The sequence below is a fragment of the Corticium candelabrum genome, chromosome 8, assembly GCF_963422355.1.
Source record: "Corticium candelabrum chromosome 8, ooCorCand1.1, whole genome shotgun sequence".
In the NCBI taxonomy this organism is placed as follows: Eukaryota; Metazoa; Porifera; class Homoscleromorpha; order Homosclerophorida; family Plakinidae; genus Corticium; species Corticium candelabrum.
The window spans coordinates 3645586-3666402 of NC_085092.1; the positions used below are offsets into that span (position 1 = coordinate 3645586).

General features: G+C 42.0%; 1 long non-coding RNA gene across 1 annotated transcript; it reads left to right on the forward strand.

Annotated features, from left to right (window-relative positions):
- Window positions 1–14890: 14890 nt before the first annotated feature.
- LOC134183058 (uncharacterized) lies at window positions 14891–16928 on the forward strand. Its single transcript, XR_009970436.1, has 3 exons — window positions 14891–14957; window positions 16683–16772; window positions 16829–16928. It is a non-coding gene; the product is annotated as an uncharacterized LOC134183058 (long non-coding RNA).
- Window positions 16929–20817: the final 3889 nt, after the last annotated feature.

Consider the following 20817-nt stretch of genomic DNA (forward strand, 5'->3'; position numbering starts at 1 on the left):
GACTGTTTGTAGCGCTGTAGAATAATGTCAGATAGCGAATGATGTGTAAAAGGTAGAGATCAAAGCGTCCCATCTGAGCAAACAAGGCAATTTTGCGCTTGCGACAGGTCTTTTCTAGAACAAAACTTACGTTGATTTAATGGCTTCTTTCACAATATCCTTTCCATTAATTTGCTATTTTGTGCTCGTGAATGATATATCATCAGTTAAAAAGCAAGAGAAATACCGTTAGAAGTCGATTAGCAGTCTATAGGTCCCGTATGCATTTCCCGTATGCGAGTACCCTAGGAGGCCAAATACTTGCTTGTCTAACTTAGTGACGTACATAATTGACATTTTGATGCATGCTGAATCTTTCTGGTTTTTGACGCAGCCAAATGCTGACTTGTTCGAATGCTGACAGTTCAGACAACGTACCGGATGCATGCCGGATCCTGACCTACCCAGCGGCCGATCGACCTTGGTAGAAAGCTGACGTAGGTACCCAGATGTGCCGACGTAGACGGTTGACCTAGCCGGATGTGGATGTAACGGAATGCTGACCTGAAGCTGGATCAAGCCGGATACTGACGTTGCCGGATGTTGACATGAACTACAATAAAAGCACATGTAGCTTTAGTTGTGTTACTTGCTCTCAATTTGCCGCTTGTGTAGAATTGTTGCTGTGTAGAATTGTGTAAAGTTTACTACTACTAGTACTTTCAGTATACAGTTTATTATTTTGGTAGATCTACCTAGATGACGTTGCAAGCTGTACGGTATCGGCCACTAGACTACTACCCAACACGTCTTCGTTTGTTACAATGTAAGTTACTAGGTGCTACTTAGCTGCAAATGAAATTTACGAATGCTAATCTAATGCTACAGATGTCCGGTCTTCCTCGAAAAACAGCTTGTATTGCTGCGAGCGAAGCAGATGACTGTCCCCGTACCAGAAGCACTCTTCCCGGTCTCGATTTGACAAAATGTCTGATGTGTCAAACAGAAAAACGAAAACGTAAAGACAGAAGAAAAATGGAGAAGACGACCCGTTGCCAACTTGATTTTGCTGCAGCTACATTTCTCCATGAGGCAAATGTTCGCGACGACAAAAGAGTTTTGCTGGAGATTCATGGTACTGATGTACATGCCAAAGATGTAGTGTACCACAATTCGTGCTACAAAGATTATACATCACCTAGACGTTTGGAATTACTAATGAAAAAGCAGTTGGATGCCGAGACAACGGACAGTCCTCACAAGCAAGCGTTTGAACGACTAGCACAAGACGTTGAAAAAGATATTCTAGGAGAAATCCCTAGTTTCATGTCTTTGTCCAGTTTATGCTCGACTTACAAAAATTACCTTGACGAAATTGGTGTGTCAGCCGACTGGTACCTCGCACATGCCCTAAAAACCCGTCTAACCAGGCACTTTGGCAAACCGATTGTCATTCCACCGCCCGCAGAAACGTAATCAAGCTCAATATGTTTTTAGCAGTGCTGCACCATCGGGTATTCTTCTAGAACGCATTCAGCAAATGAATGCTTTTTAGCGCATCTATGAATGTAGACGACTGTGATAACGAGGACGCTCCTCTGCAGATGACTATCGCTTCTCCGATGTTATCACCGACAATACCTCTACCGTTTTTCCTGCAGCAACGATCTTGAGACAAGCAAGTTTGGAAATGCCAAAAACCATGCCGTTTCCTCCCAATCCGTCTGATCTTCACGAAAGCAGTTGTCAAATTCATACTTTGTTGTACAAAATGCACTAATTGGCTAAAGAAACATTTTCATCGGGCAAACTATCAACCAGGCGTATGGATTCGAGTTTTGGAAAGCAATCCGGATATTCCTTCTCGTTGTGACCGAGGGTAGAAGATGGTAGACGGCGAACTGACGATAGACTGGATGACCAATTACATGTTCATTGTCAGCGCAAAACGAGTTGCTCTTCCGTACGATGCTCATGTTATCGTGCGGAATTACCATGCACGGACTCTTGCAGCTGTGAAAATTGTTCTCTAAAAGCAATGCGTGACGTAATAGACGACGACGACGACGACGACGACGAATTCAACGGCTCCGACGACACTAAACTACAATGACTTTTGTCAAAAGAGTATTTAGATTAATTAATTAATTAAAGTAAAACTACAATTATTTGCATAGATAGACCTAGAGTACCAATTCCTACTTCTTTAAAACATTGTTCTGAATGAAGATATGTAAATATATCATTTGCAAGTTTCACAGCTTATTGTCTTGTGCATATACGTCTCCTAGAAACAAAACCTCTACATGTTTCCTCGCGCTTACCGTGCGCAGCGCGACCTATGCGAATAGAAAAGTACAGGGCCTGAGCTGACCTATTGCTCTTTTCTAGAGTCTACAAACCTAAAATTAAATTTTACAATCGATACTATGCTATAATAGCTTAGTAACTTGGAGAAAACACAACGTGGCAACTATACGGGACTTTACGCTTGTCGACAGTCGTCTGAAAACAGCACTTGGAACAAGTCTACGATTACGGCGAACAGTTTTCCCCAGGTTTCGAACTCTCTGAAGTACAGATAAACAGTCAAATGTTATTGGTATTCGAAGATTGTGATATATTCTATATATTAGGCAGAACTACTATTCCCGCTCACGCTCTCCTACTTGGGTTCCCGGACATAGTCCGAGTCCCGTAATATCACATTCCTCACCCTCTCCTCAACAAACAAAAAACTAACACAAAAAGACAACAACAAAATATTACAGTCATATTAGTAACTGCGCAAAAGTCTACTCTCTGCAGCTATCTCTAAAAACAACAACACTAAAGTCATCTCGTTAGCTACTTATAAGTCTAGTCTCCTCGGTGCCTTCCTCACTCGTTGCGACCTCTGGAGTTCCGTCATTTGGGGTTCCCTCTCTTCCGTTCTAATAGTATCCGCTGGTCCGAGCCGAGATTCTTTGTCTCCCTTCGGAGGGATTTCCCCCTGTTTGTACCAGCGTCTGTGCCGAAACTTGCTCGCCCTCCCTTCCTTGAGAAACTCCCCTCTGCTCTTCTGTTTGTTGATGGGTCCCTCCCCTGTTTGTTGATGGGTCTCTTGTTTCTCTTGCGCGTGTGCCGCGGGCTCGCCAACATCTCCTTCGTATATAACTGTTTGTTTATCCTCCGGTGTGCAATTGGTGTCCGCCACATTTTCCTCACGTTTGTATCTGGCTTTAATGTGGTCCTGATGCCGCTTCACGATACATCCATCCTACAGTCGACAAGTAAACGATAAAGGACCGTGCTGTTCTCGAATCTGTGCTCGAATCCATTGAGAACCAGTCCCGAAATTGCGGACATATACATCTTGTTGTGTGCTAAATGGCCGGTTCCGAGCCTTGTTGTCGTGATGTTGTTTCTGCTCACTTTGCTTTGGACGTACTCACTCTGCAATGTTTGGTTTCGACAAATCTAATAAGATCTTCGGTTTTCGCCCGAGGAGTAGCTCGACTGGTGTTATTCCCGTTGTCGTGTGAGGCGTGTTCCGGTAGGCCATTAGCACCCATCGTAATTTTTCCTGAAACGTTCCTACTTCCATCTTTTCAAACCTTGTTTCAACGTTTGTACCATCCGTTGAGCAAGCCCGTTTGAAGCGGGGTGATACGGCGCTGACTTGATGTGTGTAATACTGTTGGATATGCAAAACAACTCATAGTCTTGACTTGTGAAACAACAGCCATTATCGGATACTATGATGTCCGGTATACCGTGAGTTGCGATGGATGCTCGGATACCCTCAATTGTTGCCCGTGACGTAGCTGATGACACGTTGTGTACCTCTAACCATTTGGAAAACGCGTCAACTATGACCAACAACATTGGGTGCTTTCACACGACGTTTCTCGCCTAGGTTAACTCTAATTGATTTAGTTCAAGACGCCTTTTAACTAATTGGTCTTAGATAATAGCTTGGCTAACCTAGGTTAGCGCTAACCCACTTGCAAGCTAGGTTAGAACTCGGTCGCTCCGCCTTCTAGGCATAGCAAAGAATGGCGCGTTTTCTAGAATGTGCTACGAACGCTTCAAAGCTACACGGGCGCGTCTTCAGTAGAAAAGGAGAAGGCAAAGAAAAGCGCGTCGGCAACGAGAGGTCCTTTTTATTACTCTCCTAGTGTTGCTGTGCAGAATGTATAATCAGATGTTGCTTGTAAAGATCATGTCTCTAGTGAGAGGACGAAACTCTCCAAACCTTCCAGGCATTGACGGGGCAACAATGACAAGATATACATAATTAGTATCTAGATTGGTTAGTGAGTCATTTCTGTGCTGTGTGAACGCTGCTCAGTACTAACCTAGGGCAATTACACAGTAATTACATGTTCCATATGGTAGTGTTTACTTAGCTAGCTTAACCTAGGCTAACCTAAGGTCAGTGTGAAAGCACCCATTCTTCCCATAAACGGACCCGCGTAGTCTACGTGTAATCGCGACCACGGACGGTGTGGCCACTCCCACGGATGTAATGGAGCCACTGAAGACATCCTCCCGTGTTCTTGACACCGACCACATGACTTCACTACTCGTTAGAAGTGCTAGGGACTTCGCTTTACAAATGCCAGGATGGCCCTCGTGCAATGTGTCTAGCACTTTGCCCTCGTTCGTGGGGGATTACTACACGGTGACCCCACATTACGCATCCGTCATGAACTGTGAGTTCATTTTGTCTGTGCCAGTATGCTTTGAAGTTCTCCCTGTCTGCATAAACTGTATTTGACAACGATTTTGGCCATCCAGTCATTACTCACGGACGGACAACTGACAAACAAGGGTCTTTACCCGTTTGAGCCTTTTTCGTTGGGCCGTTACTGGCGATTCGTCTAACTGCTCCATCACTACAACAACTTCATCCGGCGCTTCCTCTTCGGGTTCCTTAACTTGTAGTGGTAAACGGCTCAATGCATCTGCATTGCTATTCTGGGACCCTGCCCTGTATCGTAAATGATAGGTGTAAGCCGCCAATGTCAACCCCAACGTTGACCTCTACTAGAGACCATTTCGGAAATGGCTTTCCCTTCTTGAAATAGTCCAAGCAGCGGCTTTTGGTCCGTCATGAGAGTGAACAACCGGCCAAACACGTACTTATGGAATTTATCCACGCCAAACACTAGGGCCAACGCCTCCTTGTCGAGCTGAGAGTATCTCTTTTCTGTATTGTTCAATAAACGCGACGCGAACGCGACCGGGCGTTCCGTTCCATTTGGCCACCTGTGAGACAGGACTGCGCCTACTCCGTATGGAGAAGCATCGCAGGATACGACAATGTCCACGTGGGGATCATAACATGCCAACACTTGATGGGACAACAACTTCCTTTTGCCTCCTTGAACGCTATCTGCTGTTTCCGTCCCCAATGCCAACGTACTCCTTTCTGGAGCAGTTCATGTAATGGCGCTAGTGTGGTGGAAAGCCGAGGTATAAATCAGTTGTAGTAGTTTATCAGTCCCAAAAAACTGCGTAATTCCTGAAGGTTACATGGAGCCGGGGCTTCCTTGATTGTTTTCACTTTTTCTAGATCGGGGTGAACGCCCTGGTCATCTATGACGTGACCCATATACGTTACCGATGTCTCCATGAACGTGCACTTGTCTTTTCGTAACCCAAATCCTGCGTCTTCCAATCTTTGCAACACCTCCTCCAACCGTTCTGCGTGTTCTGCTTCCGTCGCCCCTATGACGAGAATGTCGTCCAAGTAGTCGTCAACGCCTGGAATTCCTCTGAGAACACTCTCTAACACTCTCTGAAAAATGTTGGATGACGATGATATTCCGAACGGTAATGTCATGAACTGGAAAAGCCCCGTTTGCGTGTTGATCGTTGTGTACTTTTGTGATTCCACCGATAAAGAAATTAGCTGTAAGCCTGGCTCAGGTCGAGCTTGGAAAAATATTTCCCTTGAGACAATTTTGCTACAACGTCTTCCAACTTGGGAATTAGATAAGTGTCCAGCCGCGCCGATCAGTTGATTGTTTGGTTAAAATCACCGCATATGCGTATTGATCTATCTAGTTTCACCACGGGTACCATGGGTGCCGCCCAAGTTGCATGTTCCACCGGTCTGAGAATTCCCTCTGCTTCTAGCTTCAACTGGTCGTCTACTCGTTGTCTCAAAGCGTACGGGACACTGCGTGCTTTACAGAAACGCTGTGTTTCGTTAGGATCAATCCCAATAGTTGCCGCTGGCCCCTTGTATTCACCTAATTCTTTCTGAAAAAGAGCTTGTTGTCTTGCCAATACCTCTGCTGCCCTTGGCGTATCCCTGACTCTAAGAATCTGGTGCCAGTCTAATCTCAACTGCAGCAACCAGTCCCTGCCCAATAAACTGGATCCCTTGCCCGACAACCAGCAATGGAAGCTTGACCTTCTGTCCCGTATTGTTGACGCCCACTTGTACCTGAATCTCTCCTACCACCTCAATAGTGTCTCCTGTGTACGTCTTCAACCGCTGTTGGTTGTTTTCAACGTAGGAGTGGTCCGTCCTCTCCATGTTCGCCGATATGTCTCTTCCAATAACAAAGACACCAACGCCCCTGTGTCGAGTTCCATATTGAGTAACTTGCCACTGGCCTCCACTGAAACCCATATTGGTTCAACTCTCCCTGGCACTGTTTTCTTGAAATAATATGTGTTTTCTTCAATTTCGTCCTCTGTCTCTAGAAACTCTTCGTCATGTACCATCTTGGTCTGTTGAGGTACGTGGTGTTTCTTAGCACTCTTTAACCCAGCGCTTGTCCTTGCTCGGCAAACTTTGGCAATGTACCCACGTGTCTTGCAAACAAAACACTCCGTATTTTTAAATCTACAATTACTGGGTGTGTGGTTTGTTCCTCCACACCTTTGGCAGTGCAAATTACCCCTTGCTAGGGTGCTACGACCCGATCCTTGGCCTGACTCCTTGAGTTGATGGGCCGATTCCCGGTGAGTTTCGTCTTCCTTTACCAACTCCTTCTGCACTGCTGCCACGTTCTTCCCAGCTGTCTCCATGGATCTAGCAATCTCCCACGCCTTCTGGAATGTCAAATTGCTCTCTGTAAACAGACGTCGCTTGGTGCGATCATCCCTCACTCCACACACCAATCTGTCACCAATCTGTCACGAAGGTGGTCGTCTAGGCAATCTCCAAACTTACAAACTCTGTCAGTTCTCGCAGCTTTGCAACAAACGTAGAGACATCTTCCTGTAACTGTTCGATGCGTGTGTTGAATTTGTATCTCTGGACTGTCACTGTTGGACGAGGGTTGTAGTGATTTAGTAGCGTTTCGCACAATTTTTCATACGGTGTGTCTGCAGGCTTGCTGGGTCCTACCAGACTACGTAACAGATGATAAGTCTGCCTACCACACGAGTTCAGAAGAATGGCTCGTTTGCTGTCTTCGTCTACAGGTGATATGCCATTTGTTACAAAAACTGTTTTAGGCGTTCCTGATACACATCTCACTCTTCCGTCTTAGCTTCATATTCCTCAAATCGGCTGATTAGAAGCAAAAACGGAAACTGACGTGGCATAACCGCATGTGGGCCCCTCCCCATGCAACCTCATTGGCCTGACCTGGTTCCGCTGCGTGATCTTGCTCCTCTTCCATTGTTGATCCTCGTTGCCAATGTGATATATTCTATATATTAGATAGAACTACTATTCCCGCTCACGCTCTCCTACTTGGATTCACGGACTCATAATAGTCCGAGTCCCGTACTACCACAAGGATGCAACGAAAGCAATCGCTTTTCGCTGGTACGCTGGGGGACTAGTAGTCTTGATACTGTCTGTGGCCGTCACAAATCTTGGTCGAGGCTCTGCCGTTCATGTAACAGCGCTCACCGTTGTGTAGTCCCGAAATGGGGTCCCGTCTCAATGTAGCCATCAATCGGTGCCGAATTGTGTGAGTATCTATAAGAAACTGTTGTAATTAGATTAATTAATAAATTAAAGGTGACACGCGCCTGTAAACGTAATTTGCGCATGCGCAAAGACTGGAACGAAGTCGACGGTTTTACATTTACACAGCGTTCGTATGGGTACAGGGTCTTCTAGTGAAGCTCTTTTTGATGCCGTGTGTGCAAAGGATGTAAACAAAGCATCGGCAGCTCTCAAGAAAGGAGCAGATGTGGATGTGGTCTCAAAAGAGAAGGTAAGAATTGTAAATTTACAGATCTAGTTTGTAGACTAGAGAGATTGGGTTCGACGTTGGTAAATGATGAGAAAGTGACGATCACGTTTACGATGTTGAGGTGGCGTTGGTTGGAAGTGCCGCCTCATTTTCTCTCGACCGGTATTAGTGAATGAATCGTTGCGTCGTTGTTAGGCTGTCGGTTGTCGTTTTATATGGTCACGCCTTTACACATGGCACGTGACCTACACTACAAACTTCATTGACTTTAGTAACTAATTGTGTATTTCGTAGAGATTCTATGGTTTTGCGTTGTGTCGTCCATCAGCGTTGCAAGTAGCATGTGCTGATTCGTCAAGTGAACTGGTAAATTTGCTGCTAGAACATCAAGTAAACGTCAACTACCAAGAGGATGAGGTAAGAGTGCAAATTTTAATGCAGTTTGTTGTGTTTAAATAAATGAGTTTAGTTAGTAATGGTAATGGCATCTCTTTCCTGTGGTTAAAATGAATAGAAATATTAATGGATGCTCACTGTATTTCTGCCTGTCTGATTGAACAGTTGAATGTATATGCTACAGAAAGGTGCTAACAGTCACTTATGTTGCTGCTGGTCTGGTTGTTTGCATGTTGTGATGTCAAATGTTTAGTGTAATGAGGTTACATTGTATTGTGAAGAATTGTGTTTGGTTAAATTTAGTGAAGGACAGAGGTGAGTTGGATGTGAGGTTGATGTGCTATTTTTATAGTCAGTTGGTGTTTTTACTTGTAGATGCATGTATTCATAATGTACTCACTGATAATAACATGTGATGTCTCGTATCAATTGTAGAGTGAATGGACAGCTCTGCATTATGCTTGTCAGTTTAGTCATTTGTCTATTGTGGAGAATTTATTGTCATTGGGATGTGACATAGAATCCAAGGACAAGGTGAGTGTGTTTGCTTGTGACAGTATTTGTGTTTTTAATTTTGTGAATTGAGAAATTATGTAAGTGAGCGTTACAGTAGCAACACTGGATGTGTACTAGGGCTAGAAACCAGGGTTTGCGCTAATTAATCAAAACACCCTGCTGTGCTATCATGCGCAAGGTAGTTGTGTTCTCACATGTTGAGCTTGAGCTTGTCCAGTTGCCTCTAATTAGTCACAATAGGCTGTGTGAACTTTATCAGACTGCAACTGATTGTATCATGTTCTCGAGCTACACTACTCAATTCCCGTGAAAGAATTGAAACATCTTCCGACTGCTTTCCGTCTTTGAGTGCCTTCTCCAGGTGTAGGGACCACATGCGTGTAATGGAACAGCGACAGTTGCGTGAATCTACAGATGCGACAACGTCTTTCACTGCAGAATTCTGCAAGTCGTGCTGCGGATTCAATTTGCTCAAGAAGTAACTGCCAGACCAACACAGAGTAGAGCAATCTTCTTTGATTCATTGCTGTGATATGCAATATGAATAAACTGGACTGTTTTGACAAGCGGTATCCCCTGCTAAACCCAGTGCTAACCCTATGTTTCAGAAGGGCTAGGCTAGCCTCGTTCTGCTCTAACCCACATTCCTGTCGTAAACTGACTTGATGTATTCTAATTGGTTATGCTAAGCGGTAGCAAACCCAGTTCTAAACCCTAGTGTGAACACAGCTACTGTGTTCATTGAAGAAGGTAGATTGAATTGTTGTGCAAGAAAATTAAAGTAGTTTCTTAAGTCTGGGATAATTGTCACTTGGTTTATTGCTGACGTGTAAAACACTAGGTATAGTAACATATGTACGTAAGACCAATCGACTGCTAGGCAACAGCATAACGTGTGACCACTGATGAAGCTAGACAAATACATGACAGAATGTCAGTTTCTTTCTCATGCTTTCTAGTTGCTTCTTATTAATTGCTTTTAATCTCCTAAGCTATGACCCACTGATGGTTTGCATTGTAGTGCTTCAACCACTTTCATTAGTTGATGTAGTTGAGTGAATTGTGCAAGTTTGATTAGAAAGAACAGTAAAGCCAATCAATGCATGTAGATTACAATGAAACAATGAAGCAATGAGACAGAATATTGATGAAAGTTTTGTAACAGTAACAATTAACTGGAGAGAATAGAAGAGAGACGAGTGTTAAGGCAGGTTCAGAGTATTGACACTGACGCTCAGCTGAGCGTCAACATCAATGACACCGCCTTGATGCAGGCGGCATCCTTTGATGTTGACGCTGACGCTGGAATAGATTAGCGTCGTACTGTGAACTGGGCTTTAGTGGATGAGTGAGAGAGAAAAAGAAGCATGGAAGTGCATAACTTGTAACTACAGGTGGAGAGGTCTTTATTTACAAGTGTAGTGAACTGGACATCATGTGTTAAAATAGAGTCATAGATATCAAGGTATGACTCCTTGGGGTTTTTTTTGTAGGAAGGGCTTAGATAACCTAATAAACGTAACTAAAAAATTAATGAAGCAAATATGTAGATGAAGCTGGCCCTTCAACTTCACACTTGCAAGCACCTCCTTTCTGGATGCCTGTGTGAGATAGATAGATAATCATAGTACATTGATGCAGACAAAACAGTAGAAGTGCGTGCATGTGGATGAAAAACGACAAAACAAATCCGGGATGCCTACAGAGGGAACTCAACTGTACAGTGTATTGTCCTAATTTAGGGTCTTTGTGAGCTCCAATAAGTGTTAGGGTCAGTATGTAACATCACCTACATTACCAACTTTGACTACGCCTCTTTGGGGGCGGGGGTAAATTTGTGCATAGATGAGGATGCAGGTTTGAAGGGGGTTAGGAAAATGCATAAAGCACTAACTGTTGAATGTGTCGTTTCACTTATTGCTTCTTTATATGTTGTGTTAGGGATAATACATTAGCTTATATTACAGTGCAACTACACCAGTTTTGTTGTACTCGATAGAATGTTATTGGCAAGATTCACTTTCACTGTTTATATCAGCAAACCATGATTGTTGAGTTGTTGTGCAGCAGTAGACACAAGAATGTAATACCTTACTGACGCTATTAATACCCCAGTCCTCCAGTAAAGTCCCATCCCCACCTTTGGTCCAGGTCCTAAGATTTTCACATCTTTTTGTTCTCTAATTGGTGCTAATTGGCGCTTTCTATATCGACTAGCTTCTTTAATTGCCTACGAATTTGGCAACCTGTTCTAGGCAGCTACAGTGTGCCCAAGAGATATCGTAGCTTCACTGTTGAATACAAGATCAGCATTGTTGAATGGCATAGAGGCAATAGCTCGGTGGTGTCAAAAACCGCCAACCAATTTAGCATTGACAAGAAGTGTGTGCAGGACTGAAATGCAAAGTACGAGGAGCTAAAGCGACACGAAGCAACTCTGAAAGGAAAGAAAGCAAGAAAGATGCACAACGGACATGAACCATTAAGTGTACAGCTTGATGACCGGGTGTTTGACTTTTTGCAAGAGAAGCGAAACTTTGGCCTGGCAGTTTCTACCTTCGCACTGATAGACGAAGCAAAGCGAGTTGCTGCAGAACTAAACATTGTAGGATTTAAAGCAAGCAATGGATGGCTTGTCAGGTGGAAGCAACGCTTTAACGTAGAACTACGGCACAAAACGAATGAGTCTCCGAGCATTATCAAGATGGCCCTTCTCGGATTTTGCCGACAAATTATATGGTTGCGTGAAACACATGACTATACTTCGTATAATTTGGCAAACCTGGATGAGACAATGGTTCGCTATGACAGCGCTGCTACTGTTACCAACAACGTTCATGGTGAAAAGACCATAAGAGTACGAGTTACCGTTTACCAGAAGAAAGGCTGCACTGTTGCTCTTACAATTACAGCTAGCGGGCACAAGCTGCCGGCACTTGTCATATTCAAGGAGCCAACAGGTGCAATCGGTCCGCGAGTGAGGCGCCATTTGATGATTCCAGCTAATGTCCTTGTAACTGCGTCAAAGAGCGTTTGGATGACTAGAGAAACAATGGCCCTTTGGATTAGAAGGGTGTGGGGTAATCCTGAAGACGATGTTTGACGTCTCCTCGTACTAGATGAGTACAGAGTGCACAAAACGGAAGAGGTGAGAGAGTATGCGGAAGATAAGAAAACCGAGCTCGTCTATGTTCCAGGTGGGTGTACTAGCCTCGCACAAACACTAGATGTTTCAATCAATAAGCCATTTAAGTCGAATATGCGTCATTTCTCGGAACGATTAGCCATTTGATAACTTGAGAGGCACAGCTAGGGTGCATTCATCACGGCAGCAAGTAATCAACTGGATTTCCAAAGCATGGTCATCCATTTTACCAGATACAATTGTGAAATCATTTCTCTGTTGTGGAATCTCCAACGCTATGGATGGATCACAAGATGATTAGTTATTAGATCACTTTCCACTAGATGAAGCAGAGACGAGACAAGAGGCAGCAAGCTTGCTATTCAGTGACTCTGAATCAGATTCCGAGTTTGAAGGTCTTAATGACTCAGATTTAGATGATTAGATTCTTCATTTTATCTTGTGACTGCGGTCGTCCGCAATGGATGGCTTATCAGGTGGTTAATTACTTGTTAATTGATTAAGTTAATTACTTGTTAATTGATTAAGTTAATTACTTTTGCCAATTAACACCTTCGGGTGTCAGGTTTTGAGTAAAGTCTCATCCTCTAGTTTACCTTTGATACTAGCCAACCATGGGGTGGGCTATTAATCGCGTCAGTACGTTATTACTTTTGCTGACTTGTAGTTATTGTTTCAAATTGTTTAGAATGGCTCCACACCATTTCTAGGTGCATGTCGTGTTGGTCGTTTACCTGTAGTACAACGTCTCATTCATTCAAAGTGCAACAAAGCAGCAACAACGAATGTAAGTTTGTTTGTATGTAACATATTTTGTGATGACATTCAAACTGTTGTTTGTGACATGCAATGAATTACATGGGCCTGTGATGGTATGAAGTGTGTGTGTGTAACATGATTGCAATGCAGGTTTGGTTTCTCTACAGTGCAGTGCTTTTTGTACGTGAGGTGCCATGAGAGCACGTGAGAGGACGGGAGATAAGAGCAGTTCTGGGGTCTTTGCTATTGTAATTGAGTTCGGAAGCAGGCGTGAAGACTTGCTTTTTTACTAGCCTAGCAGAGTCTCACAGTGGACTCGTTACTAACAGTCTACTTACAATGATTTGGGAAGCACACAGTTTGTTTAATTCTTGGCGATTTCCAACCTGTGTCCTTCGATCAAAGACATCTACGGGAAACAGTGTGCAAGGGAGTCTCAGTCTTTATACAATTGCAGAATTTGATGCAGCAATTCTAAGCCAAAACGCTACAAACACAGCTGAACAGGAACTGCACGTGAAGTTTCATCATCGGTCGTTCTAATGAAACAGAGTGTCTTTGTCTTTAATATAATACGCGTTTCTTGTCAGCTTTCTCTTCACTTTTTGACACTTGTTTGGGGTAACAAAGACTGAAATCACTGAAATGTACATGAAGACTGTCATAATTGTGATTCGAAAGGGAAGGAAGTCAAATAGTCACTTTCATGTCACTCTGCCACCAAGAAGGCAGATCTGGCTGCAAGCAAGCTCTGAAGTAACAGACACAGCTTGCACCCTAACATCTCACAAGCTATAAATACATTCACTTAGCTCATTTATTATTTAGTCTTACATCTGCTGTTGCAATAACGTTGTTTGGCTGGGTTTGTATTAGCATTCTCATCACTGATTTTGTATGGTGTTTATCTGAAGAGGGGTTTCGATTGGCTTGCTTGCAATAGGGCGAAAAATGGACCTCCTTCAGCATGACGTAGTGCCCAGACTGCTTATTCTCGCTGCCCTTTCATTCCCCCACCTCGCGTAAAAGTGGTTTGGCTCGAGGCTCATTTAGCTTGCACATTGATTCCAACATCAGTTTTTTTTCCATTCTAACTGTATAGGTGTTGGTTGTAATGCAATTAAACACTGCATTGATCTTCACATCACTTATAAGACATGTTTAATCCTGATTTCAGACAATCCAATATTTATTTTACCAAAAGTTTATACCAAAGACCATCCGACCGTCTTGACAGAGTCGAAACTTGAACAGACACAGCACTACTTACAGCTGCAATAGATCCATGCCCATCTGTGATGTTTGGAGTAGATGAACTTTAATTTACGTGAACCGCAGTCTTGTGGGTCAAACGTGACACAAACAATGCGAGAGGATTCCAGAACATGAATATAGATCAGACCTTTTAATTAATTAATGTAGAACTGAATTGGTGATAGTCTTTTTGCATAACTGCACTGATCAAGCCACTTGTGCATGCTGGGTTTCTGTTTATTGGAAAATGGTTGAGCAAACAAAGTATTTCGTGTCTTGTGTTGATCCTAGTGGGTTGTTTTAATTAGCAAACTGACTTTCTTATTACCAAGTCATTTATCATTTCTTTTTATTTGTATTAACAACGATATTGTTGATTCGAATTTTTCAGAAGTTTGTTTATTGTTTGACTTTTAATTGGTTTTAATGCAGTTATGTCTGTTGTATGTTTGCATTAATTACTATTAGTATTGTACTGATAAATGTTCTTCTAACATTGTGTGTCAACTACAGCGTGGATGGACAGCTCTACACGTTGCTGGTAATGCTGAGGTAGTTGATTATCTCTTGAGCATTGGTCTCAACATTGAAGATCGTGATGAGGTTTTACTGTTAGCATTACTTTTGCTGACTTGTTATTGTTTCAAATTGTTTAGAATGGCTACACACCATTTCTAGGTGCAAGTCATTCTGGTCGTTTACCTGTAGTAGAACGTCTCATTCAATCAAAGTGCAACAAAGCAGCAACAACTAATGTAAGTGTGTTTGTATGTAACATATTTTGTGATGACATTCAAACTGTTGTTTGTGACATGCGATGATTTGCATGTGCCTGTGATAGTATGAAGTGTGTGTGTGTAACATAATTGCAATGCATGTTTGGTTTCTCCACAGTGCAGTGCTTTTTGTACGTGAGGTGGCAGGAGAGTGCGTGAGAGGACGGGAGATAAGAGCAGTTCTGGGGTCTTTGCTATTGTAATTGAGCTCAGAAGCAGGCGTGAAGACTTTTTTCTAGCGTAGCAGAGTTTCACAGTGGACTCGTTACTAACAGTCTACTTGCAATGATTAGAGAAGCATACAGTTTGTTTAATTCTTGGCAATTTCCAACCTGTGTCCTTCGATCAAAGACATCTACGGGAAACAGTGTGCAAGGGAGTCTCAGTCTTAATACAATTGCAGAATTTGATGCAGCAATTCTAAGCCAAAACGCTACAAACACACCTGAACAGGAACTGCACATGAAGTTTCATCATCGGTCTTTCTAATGAAACAGAGTGTCTTTACCTTTAATATAATACGCGTTTTTGGCAGCATTCTCTTCACTTTGGCCACTTGTTTGGGGTAACAAAGACTGAAATCACTGAAATGTACGTGAAGACTTTGTCGTAGCTATGATTCAAAAGGGAAGGAAGTCAAATAGTCACTTTCATGTCACTCTGCCACCAAGAGGGCAGATCTGATTGCAAGCAAGCTCTGAAGTAACAGACACAGCTTGCACTCTCACATCTCACAAGCTATAAATACATTCACTTAGCTCATTTATTATTAAGTCCTACATTTGCATTTGCAATGTCGTTGTTTTGCTGTGTTTATATTAGCATTCTCACCACTGATTTTGTATTGTCTTTGTCAGACCAGGGGTTTTGATTGGATTGGTTGCAATAGAGTGTAGGACGAAATTCCTTTAGTGCCCAGACTGCTTATTCTCCTCACCTATTCATTCCCCCACCTCACGTGAAAATTGGTCTGGATTGAGGCTAATTTAGCTTGCACACATTGATTCCAACATTAATTTTTTCCATTCTAACTGTAGGTGTTGGTTGTAATGTAATTATACACTGCATTGATCTTTACATCACTTAATAAGACATGTTTAATCCTGATTTCAGACAAGCCATTCTATTTTACCAAAAGTTCATACCAAAGACCATCCGACCGACTTGACAGAGTCGAAACTTGTACAGACACAATACTACAGTACTTACAGCTGCAACACATCCGTGTCCATCTGTGATGTTTGGAGTAGATGAACTCTAATTTAAGTGAACTGCAGCCTTGTGGGTCAGATGTGACACAATAGGATTCCAGAACATGAATATAGATAAGACTTTTTAATTAATGAATGTAGAACTCAATTGGTGATACAATCTTTTTACATAAACTGCACTAATCAAGCCACTCGTGCATGCTGGATTTCTGTTTATTGGAAAATTGTTGAGCAAAGAAGGTATTACGTGTCTTGTATTGATTCTAGCGGGTTGTTTTAACTAGCTAACGGACTTTCTTAGTACCAAGTCATTTATCATTTCTTTTTATTAATTTGTATCAACAACAATATTGTTGACTTGACTTATCCAGAAGTTTGCTTACTGTTGGACTTGTAATTGGTTTTAATGCAACTATTTCTGTTGTATGTTTGCATTCATTGCAGTTATTGTTGTACTGATAAATGTTCTTCTAACATTGTGTGTCAAGTACAGGATGGAAAGACAGCTCTACACGTTGCTGGTAATGTGGATGTAGTTGATTATCTCTTGAGCATTGGTCTCAACATTGAAGATCGTGATGAGGTTTTACTGTTAGCATTACTTTTGCTGACTAGTAGTTATTGTTTCAAATTGTTTAGAATGGCTACACACCATTTCTAGATGCATGTGGTGATGGTCGTTTACCTGTAGTAGAACGTCTCATTCAATCAAAGTGCAACAAAGCAACAACAACTAATGTAAGTTTGTTTGTATGTGACATATTTTGTGATGACATTCAAACTGTTGTTTGTGACATGCGATGATTTGCATGGGCCTGTGATGGTATGAAGTGTGTGTGTGTAACATAATTGCAATGCATGTTTGGTTTCTCCACAGTGCAGTGCTTTTTGTACGTGAGGTGGCAGGAGAGCACGTGAGAGGACGGGAGATAAGAGCAGTTCTTGGGTTCTTTGCTATTGTAATTGAGTTTAGAAGCAGGCGTGAAGACTTGCTTTTTTACTAGCGTAGCAGAGTCTTACAGTGGACTCATTACTAACAGTCTACTTACAATGATTAGAGAAGCATACAGTTTGTTTAATTCTTGGCGATTTCCAACCTGTGTCCTTCGATCAAAGACATCTACGGGAAACAGTGTGCAAGGGAGTCTCAGTCTTTATACAATTGCAGAATTTGATGCAGCAATTCTAAGCCAAAGCGCTACAAACACATCTGAACAGGAACTGCACATGAAGTTTCATCATCGGTCGTTCTAATGAAACAGAGTGTCTTTGCCTTTTGTATAATACGCGTTTCTTGTCAGCATGCTCTTCACTTTGGCCACTTATTTGGGGTAACAAAGACTGAAATCACTGAATGTACGTGAAGACTGTCGTAATTGCGATTGAAAAGAAAAAGGAAGTCAAATAGTCACTTTCATGTCACTCTGCCACCAAGAGGGCAGATTTGACTGCAAGCAAGCTCTGAAGTAACAGACACAGCTTGCATCCTAACATCTCACAAGCTATAAATACATTCACGTAGCTCATTTAGTATTTAGTGTTACATCTGCAGTTGCAATGACGTTGTTTGGCTGGGTTTGTATTAGCATTCTCATCACTGATTTTGTATGGTGTTTGTCTGAAGAGGGGTTTCAATTGGATTGCTTGCAATAGAGCAAAGGATGGACCTTCTTTAGCGTGACGTGCCCAGACCGCTTATTCTCCTCACCCTTTCATTCCCCCACCTCACGTAAAAAGGTGGTTCTGACTCGACGCTAAGGTAGTTTGTACATTGATTGCAAAATTAATTTTTTCCATTCTAACTGTATAGGTGTTGGTTGTAATGCAATTAAACACTGCATTGATCTTCACATCACTTATAAGACATGTTTAATCTTGATTTCAGACAAGCCATTCTATTTTACCAAAAGTTCATACCAAAGACCATCCGACCGACTTGACAGAGTCGAGACTTGTACAGACACAATACTACAGTACTTACAGCTGCAACAGATTCATGTCCATCTGTGATGTTTGGAGTAGATGAACTCTAATTTAAGTGAACTGCAGTCTTGTGGGTCAGATGTGACACAATAGGATTCCAGAACATGAATATAGATAAGACTTTTTAATTGATTAATGTAAACTCAATTGGTGATACAATTCTTTTACATAAACTGCACTAATCAAGCCACTCGTGCATGCTGGATTTCTGCTTATTGGAAAATTGTTGAGCAAACAAAGTATTATGTGTCTTGTGTTGATCCTAGTGGGTTGTGTTAACCAGCAAACTGACTTTCTTAGTACCAAGTCATTTATCATTTCTTTTTATTAATTTGTATCAACAACAATATTGTTGACTTGACTTATCCAGAAGTTTGTTTACTGTTGGACTTTTAATTGGTTTTAATGCAATTATGTCTGTTGTATGTTTGCGTTCATTGCAGTTATTGTTGTACTGATAAATGTTCTTCTAACATTGTGTGTCAAGTACAGGATGGAGAGACAGCTCTACACGTTGCTGGTAATGTGGATGTAGTTGATTATCTCTTGAGCAGTGGTCTCAACATTGAAGATCGTGATGAGGTTTTACTGTTAACATTACATTTGCTGACTTGTAGTTATTGTTTCGAATTGTTTAGAATGGCTACACACCATTTCTAGATGCATGTGGTGATGGTCGTTTACCTGTAGTAGAACGTCTCATTCAATCAAAGTGCAACAAAGCAGCAACAACTAATGTAAGTTTGTTTGTATGTGACATATTTTGTGATGACATTCAAACTGTTGTTTGTGACATGCGATGATTTGCATGGGCCTGTGATGGTATAAAGTGTGTGTGTGTAACATAATTGCAATGCATGTTTGGTTTCTCCACAGTGCAGTGCTTTTTGTACGTGAGGTGGCAGGAGAGCACGTGAGAGGACGGGAGATAAGAGCAGTTCTGGGGTCTTTGCTATTGTAATTGAGTTCAGAAGTAGGCGCGAAGACTTGCTTTTTTACTAGCGTAGCAGAGTCTTACAGTGGACTCATTACTAACAGTCGACTTACAATGATTAGAGAAGCATACAGTTTGTTTAATTCTTGGCGATTTCCAACCTGTGTTCTTTGATCAAAGACATCTACGGGAAACAGTGTGCAAGGGAGTCTCAGTCTTTATACAATTGCAGAATTTGATGCAGCAATTCTAAGCCAAAGCGCTACAAACACATCTGAACAGGAACTGCACATGAAGTTTCATCATCGGTCTTTCTAATGAAACAGAGTGTCTTTGCCTTTAATATAATACGCTTTTCTTGTCAGCATGCATTTCACTTTGGCCACTTGTTTGGGGTAACAAAGACTGAAATCACTGAAATGTACGTGAAGACTGTCATAATTGTGATTCAAAAGGGAAGGAAGTCAAATAGTCACTCTCATGTCGCTCTGCCACCAAGAGGGCAGATTTGACTGCAAGCAAGCTCTGAAGTAACAGACACAGCTTGCACCCTAACATCTCACTAGCTATAAATACATTCACTTAGCTCATTTATTATTTAGTCTTACATCTGCAGTTGCTATAACGTTGTTTCGCTGAGTTTGTATTAGCATTCTCATTACTGATTTTGTATTGTCTTTGTCTGAAGAGGGGTTTCAATTGGATTGCTTGCAATAGAGCAAAGGATGGACCTCCTTCACTGTGATGTAGTGCCCAGACCGCTTATTCTCCTCACCCTTTTATTCCCCCATCTCACGTAAAGAAGTAGTCTGGCTCGAGGCTAAGGTAGCTTGCACATTGATTGCAACGTTAATTTTTTCTATTCTAACTGTGTAGGTGTTGGTTGTAATGCAATTAAACACTGCATTGATCTTTACATCACTTATAAGACATGTTTAATCCTGATTTCAGACAAGCCAATTTATTTTACCAAAAGTTTATACCAAAGACCATCTGACCGACTTGACAGAGTCGAAACTTGTACAGACAGAGTACTACTTACAGCTGCAATAGATCCATGCCCATCTGTGATGTTTGGAGTAGATGAACTCTAATTTACATGAACTGCAGTCTGTTGGGTCAGACCTGACACAACAAAGCAACGGGATTCCAGAACACGAATATAGATAAGACTTTTAAATTAATGTAATGTAGAACTCAATTGGTGATACAATCTTTTTACATAAACTGCACTGATCAAGCCATTTGTGCATGCTGGATTTCTGTTTATTGGAAAAATGTTGAGCAAACAAAGTATTAAGTGTCTTGTGTTGATCCTAGTGGGTTGTTTTAACTAGCAAACTGACTTTCTTAGTACCAACTGTCACAAGTGACTGCATCCTTAGCAAGCGCTCAATTGGTCTTACTGTTTACTGAAGGCGATCTATTTCAAGAATGACTGGCTAGTCCTAAATGCCGATCAAATGACTGAACTAACACAATGCAATTTCCCGGATGTATATACTACATCCTTCTTTCCCTCCCCCCCCAACTATGTGACTGATATTAACAATTAAGAGGTATATAGTACAGCACAATAGTCTAATCTACTAAAAATTCAGTCTGTCAGGTGCCTTTCTCCTTCTGCTGGAATGGTGGATCGGAGTCGCTCCTTTGCTGGGCTCTAGCTTTGATGCTGTAGTTGGTTCCACGTGTGTTCTAAGTTTCTGGT